We start from the raw sequence: 7,236 nt of genomic DNA, 5'->3' as shown, positions 1-7,236 counted from the left end.
AATGAGCGCACATATCCTACACGTATACCTCGTGGTACGGAGACCGGAAGACGAGAGCACCGAAACGGAAGTTACACTCCAGCATGATGGCGCTCAACGGTTACTAAGGAAAAAAGGTGGATATGTTCTTTTACTTAGCACAGAACTGCAAATTTACATGTAAAATTGAACGAACACCATATGAAGGCCATAGTAAAACTGTTGAACGTCAATATTTGCACACGTTTGCGCAGTTGTCTTGTGTACTTGTAATTGGTGTCATTGGGCAGTTTAGGACAGGGAATCCCCGCTCATCATACAGTGCCTCTCACTGCATTATTACAAGACTGCATAGTAGAGATAAACGGATTGGCCCGAATCCCAGCCGTTGGTTGGTGAAGGCGAAGTGAAAAGCATCTAACCATAGGCCTGTGCCTCTGTAAAATTCCTGTTGCCATGGCAGCTGGGTGAACTGCCCAAATATTCCAGTGCTCCACTTGGCTTGAATAAAATGTCTCAAGTCAGGCTGGTGAATGCGTACTGCGTCTGCAACGCCGCAGCATCTCGTCAATATTATGTGTTGTGCGGAAAATTTGAGACTGTAATTTCTGTTGAAAAGTCATAATTGTGCTTTGAAATAGAAAACAGATGACAGGGGTCTGGCTATTAGAGGTAATGGGGTGCAGATGATAACGAGGGTTGTTTGTGTGAATCATGTTGGCGTGACTCATCTGTGGCACTACTGCTATGCGTCGCTCACAGCGTAGCCATGTTACCCCTAATTATGTGAGCTAGGACTTGACATACCTATAAAAAGAGAAATAAACAAGCCAATGTCATCTGCTGTTGCCTAACTGTACTTCACTGGATCTGCTGGCTGTCAACATCTAGACATCCACCGCTGACATGCTGTGAAATGTCAGCTAGAATAAAATGTATGCTATTATGTACCATCTTGACCATGTAGATGCAACTTCAGATTTTGTTCCAGCTGATTTTCTTGCACAGTAATACATATCAAGCCATTTTAAAAAGAATTCATTTTTAGATACTTAATCCCATACTGGGGAAAAAAATATCACGTCTATATGTATTTAAGCGTATGTTTTATATATATTAAAAAAAACATTATTATTTATTCATTATTAATAATGTATTATGAATTCTTCTTATTATTCTTATTATTCTTCTTCTTATTATTATTATATTTTAATACATTTTACATTTAGCTGAAATGTATTTATATTTTTTAAATGTATTTTAGGTCCCTTTGAAATACATTTTGTAATATACACAAGTACATATAATATTTTGACATTCAAGGCGTAAACATATTTTCTTAAGATGTGCCATTTGCAACATTTAATTGTACAGCATATATAGCATATATTTAAAAAAATATATTATTTTAATATTTATTATTGTTGTTTATTTATTTATTTATGCTGTATGAAACAAGCAGAGTAAGGCAGGAAGTACCTCTAAATTAATAATTAATTTAAGGAATTGTAATTATTTAATTATTTGTTTTTAATATTTGTTTATTTTTGCAGTATGAAATAAACAGAGTAAGGCAGGAATATCTCTAAATTAATAATTAAAATAAATTTTAATTATTTTAACATTATTATTTTTTAATATTTGTTTATTTTTGCAGTATGAAATAAACAGTGAGTCAGAAAGTATCTCTTATTTATTTGAATTATTTGTTTTTAATTTTGTTTATTTTGGCAGCATGAAATAAACCTTGAGTCAGGAAGTAGCTCTTATTTATTTATTTACTATTTGTTTGTTTTGTTTATTTTTATTTTTTTTTTGCAGTATGATATAAACAGAGTAAGGCAGGAAGTACTTCTAAATTTATGATTAATAATTAATTAAATTAATTTTAACATATATTTTTAATATTTGTTCATTTTTGGAGTATGAACAGTGAGTCAGGAAGTATCTCCAAATTATTTATTTGTTTGTTGATTTGTTTATTTATTCATTTTTGCAGTTTGAAATAAACAGTGAGCCAGGAAGTATCAGTCATTTATTATTTGTTTATTAATTTATGGAGTATAAAATAATCAAAGTAAGACAGGAAGTACCTCTAAATTAATTATTTTAAAATTAATTCTAATTATTTTACTATATATTTTAAATATTTGTTTATTTTGGGAAAACAATAATGTAGCAAGTACCTCTAAATTAATAATTAATTGAATTAGTTGTATTTATTTATTTTTTAAATATTTGTTTATTTTGGGATGTGAAATAAACAATAATGTAGGAAGTACCTCTAAATTAATAATTAATTAAATTAGATTTAATTATTTATTTTTAAATATTTGTTGAAATAAACTGAGCAATGAAGTATCTGTTTTTTATTTATGGAGTATGAAATAATCAGAGTAATGCATGAAATACCTCTAAATTATTAAATTAATTATAATTATTTTATTGTTTATGTTGAATATTTGTTTATTTTTGCAGTATGAAATAAACTGTGAGCCAGGAAGTATTTCTTTATGGAGTATAAATTAATCGGAGTATGGCAGGAAGTACTTCTAAATTAACAATTATTAAATTAATTATAATTATTTTATAATTTATTGTAAATAAATGCAATATGAAATAAACAGTGAGTCAGGAAGTATTTTATTTATTTATTTATTTATTTATGGAGTTTTATTTTAATATTTGTTGTTTAATATTTGTATAACTGTGTGCCAAAAAGTATTCATTTATGGAGTATGAAATAATGGTAGTAAGGCAGGAAGTACCTCTAAATTAACAATTAATGAAAATAAATTACATTTATTTTTATTTTATTTTATTCTTTTTGCAGTATGAAATAAACAGTGAGTCAGGAAGTATCTCTTATTTATGTATGGAGTATGAAATAATCAGAGTAAGGCAGGACACACCTCTAAATGAATAATTAATTACAATTATTTTATTATTTATTTTAAATATATATTTATTTATTTTTGCATGAAATAAACAGATTGAGTCAGGAAGTGTCTCTAAATAAAAGAGTAACTCCAGTATAAACTGAGGCTCCATATAAAATCCCTCTTAACTGCGGATGGTCAAAGACTGCTGTTGTACTGTTAAAATGGTTTTGACCTGTAGCCTCTCATCATTTGTACTTTTCCTGGGCTGAAATGCTTTCATCTCTTTAGATTCGAGGGTTTGGACAGAAACAGGGCTACGTGAGTCCTCCTGCATACACATATTGCATCAAACTGATTGAAAATCCCCGTAGAAAGCAAAAATATTCTATAGCAAATCACTTCCTCTCCATCTGCCTGTAATTACCTCAGCTTGAATGTAGCCTCCCCTCCCTCTTGACTCCCTCCCATCTACTATTATTCCTCAAAGCACCACTTACTATTTGGGTTACGCTTCACAATGTGCATATATGTCGCAGGACGCAAAGGATGCTATTCTTTATGATTGGCAACTGGCAGGGTAGCAGCTGCAGTTGCTACGGTGACAGCCTGACTTGCAGCAATTTGGATAGCGAATGAAGCTGTTAGTGTTTTGAGGACTACGTGATGAGGGTTTTAAAACACACTCGCTCCAGAGCCTGTCAGCAGCCCCCTCGCTCACAATTTCTGATTTACATGTCAGAGCACCGTCAGAATATGATACCATCTCTCTGTCCCCTGGGAAATCTTGATTTATAGGGATGAATGCTTAAAAATCCCACGAAGACTGTTTTATACCACAGAGAATGTGTGAAGATGAGTGAAAGTGAAAGGTGTGTCTTCATGACAGAAATCAAATTGGCTGTCTTTCACAGTGTAAAGCTTGTTGATCAGCAGAGTGAGTCTCAAACCACCAAATTAAACCCAAAACATAGATTCATGAGGCTTACCGTCAATCATGAATTTTTCATCCTTAAATCAGAAACATTATATTATTAGTATATTTTATATATTTACTAACAATATAAACAGATAAAATATTCATAATAAAAATATAGAAATAATTAGTATTTAACTATAATTGTAATCATTTTATTATTAAATTATTAGGGTTTCTGGTTATTTTTATTTGTTTGTTTGTTTTATATCTTATTATTTCCCTTATGCACTTTCATTTTTTAAAGGAATATCTTGGGTTCAATACAAGTTGAACCTAAGCTATTTTTTATTATTACAATTGATTAAATATAAATAAATAAGAACTACTATTTCATACTGCAAACAAACACACAAACAAATTAATTTAATTAATTATTAATTCATAGATACTTCCTGACTCACTACTGCAAAAATAAATAAACAAATTAATGTTAATTAAAACACTAAATAATTGTAATAAATTTCAAATATTATATATGTTGTAAAATAAATATTATAGAAGTATCGTTTAAAATATTTTTGTATTATTACTATTTAGTAATATTTAAAAATAAATAAATAAATACTATTTCATAATGCAAACAATCACACAAGCAAATTTAATTGAATGCATTAATTTACAGATGAATTTATATGAATTAATTATAGATTTATAGACTCACTGTTTATTTCATACTGCAAATGAAAATGTTAAACAATTAAAACATTAAATAATTTTTATATATTTCAAATATGTTGTAAAATAAATATTACACAAGTATTGTATTTTTTTATTAAAATGTATTCATATTTAAAAAATAATTAAATAAGGATTACAATTTCATAATGCAAACAATCACACAAACAAATTAATGTAATTAATTACTCATTTATAGATATTTCCTGACTCACTCTGTTTGTCATACTGCATAAATAAAAAAAAAAAATAATAAAATAAAACTAAATAAATGTAATAAATTCAAATATATGTTGTACCATTATGTTGCAAATGAATATATCTCCAATAAACTGTAAACAATTACTGCATATTCTGTATAACTATATATATAATTATAATATACATTCATCAACTTAATTATAATTAAGCTAATAAATGAAGCTTATTCCATAACAATATAAACTATATAACATAGTTTGCAATTAAAAAAAAAGAAAAATAATTATTTCTTTGTTATTTTTATTATTAAGAATGATTAATTAAATAAATAAACACTTCCTGACTCACTGTGCATTCCATGCTGCAAAAACACGCAAAGTAATTAAATTAATTATTAATTTATAGATAATTCCTGACTCACTGTTTATTTCATACTGCAAAAATGAATAATTAATTAATTAATTATTAATAATTAGTATATAAATAAATAAATAAATAAATTAATTAATTAAAAATAAAAAAATGAAAACAATTAAAACATTAAATGTGATATATTTAAAATATATACTATATATTTATGTTGCAAAAAAAAATTCTCCCAATAATAGAAACAATTAATAATTGTAAACAATTAATGCATATTCTGTATAACTATGTGTTAATATAATACAAACTTATTAGCTTAATTATTAATTATGCTAATAAATCTTATTCCTTAATAATAATAATAATAAATTATTTCTGATTATCATTATTATTATTTAATTAATGTGAATTAATTAATTAGTGCCCTAGCAAAGTGAATACTGTTAAAAATCATAGCTGTAAAAACATTTGTATGTGGTACAACTGTTCCTCTGGTCCCTGAAGAACATTTTTGCCCTTCTTACACCAAGTGGCCCCCAGGTGATTTCAGTTTGAGGATTTTCCAATTTTCCTCCTTCAAATCTTCAAAACTCTTCAAAACCCTTCAAACTCTCATCCCTTTTGCAGTCTGCTTACGTAAGGAAACTACTTCTAAAAGAGCCATCAATCATCCGTTGACTCTTTTCCTTGTACTATTTTTCCTGCAAGACACAGTGACTTGAACTTGAGATTTACTTTCTTGTAACTTCTATTTTTTTTTTTTTTTTTTTTTGTTCCTTGTTTCTCCACAGTGACTCCAAGTCTTTGATTGCTCTTCCCGAGAGCTACTTACAGGAAAGCTCTCCCAGCAGAGCACTCAGGTTACTGTTTAGTAAAAAGGCGCTTTTATTCCCAGTAATTAGTGAGGCTAACTCAAGGCTTGGAGCAAAGCACGCAAGTCTCCTTCTCCGGCTCTCTCTTTCCAAACATACAGAGAGGATCTGAAAGGTTAGGTCCTCAGACGCCGAGGTGAGACATTTTTCCTACGGCACAGCTCTTAAAACATTATAACTACACTGTTATGTTAGTGTCGCATGTCTGTTTTGTTTTGGAAACACTTCACTCTCCCAGCTCTTCGTGCGTTTGCATGGGACTCGCTTGTTTTTAGGATGACCACGCAGTGGCCGCTCAATACGATCTGAAAGCACTAAAGGTGGCTTCGATTCTAGGAAGAAGTGGCTGATGCCACCACAGAGCTGGTGAGAGTTCACTAGCATTGAGCAAATCACTTAACACCCGATTGCTAGAGGCAAACTGACCCTCAGTCGCTCTGGAGAATTAATTGAATGTGAAACGGTGGATGACTGTGACATTATGTAATGCCACTGAAGTCAGACATGGCAGAAGGTAATACGTTACTGTTTATGTTGCTTAGGTTCCATCACAGTGATGAGTGTTGATTTTATTTGATCCTCTTCACTTCAGGGCACTGAGTTCTTCTTCTCTTTATTGTTTTGGATTCAAGAGCTCTCTGAGCAAATACATTATATAACCCTCTGGGGTTTTTTCCATCTACTTTTTTTTAAGCACCATCAAAGAAATATCCCAGGTTCATTACAAGTTGAGCTCAAATGACAGCATTTTTGGCATCGTTTTGATTGCCACAGAATGTATTTAGACTTTTTTCCCCTCGTTTTATTTAAGAAAAGCCAAAATCTGGGTTACAGTGAGCTACTTGTAACTGAAGTAAATGAGGCCAAGCTGTAAAAGTATAGTTATACTCTGTTTTAATAGTTTAGCCGCAAGATGTAAACAGTATACGTGTTAACATGATTTTAGTGTGAAAAATTGCTTGTTAACCTTTTCTGTGTAAAGTTATATCCAATTTTACAACTTATTTGGGTCGACACCATAACACCGGGATAGTTTGCTCAAAAATGAAAATTCTGTCATGAATTACTCACCCTCATATCGTTCCGAACCCGTAAGATCTTCGTTCATCTTCAGGACACAAATTAACATTTTTTTGATTAAATACGAGAGCTTTCTGACCCTGCATAGACAGCAATGCAACTGACACGTTCAAGGCCCAGAAAGGTAGTAAGGACATTGATAAAATAGTCCATGTGACATCAGTAATTCAACCGAAATGTTATGAAGTTTTGTGTGCTAAGAAAA

Source organism: Labeo rohita, chromosome 5, assembly GCF_022985175.1.
Source record: "Labeo rohita strain BAU-BD-2019 chromosome 5, IGBB_LRoh.1.0, whole genome shotgun sequence".
Lineage (NCBI taxonomy): Eukaryota > Metazoa > Chordata > Actinopteri > Cypriniformes > Cyprinidae > Labeo > Labeo rohita.
This window is presented reverse-complemented; position numbering follows the sequence as displayed.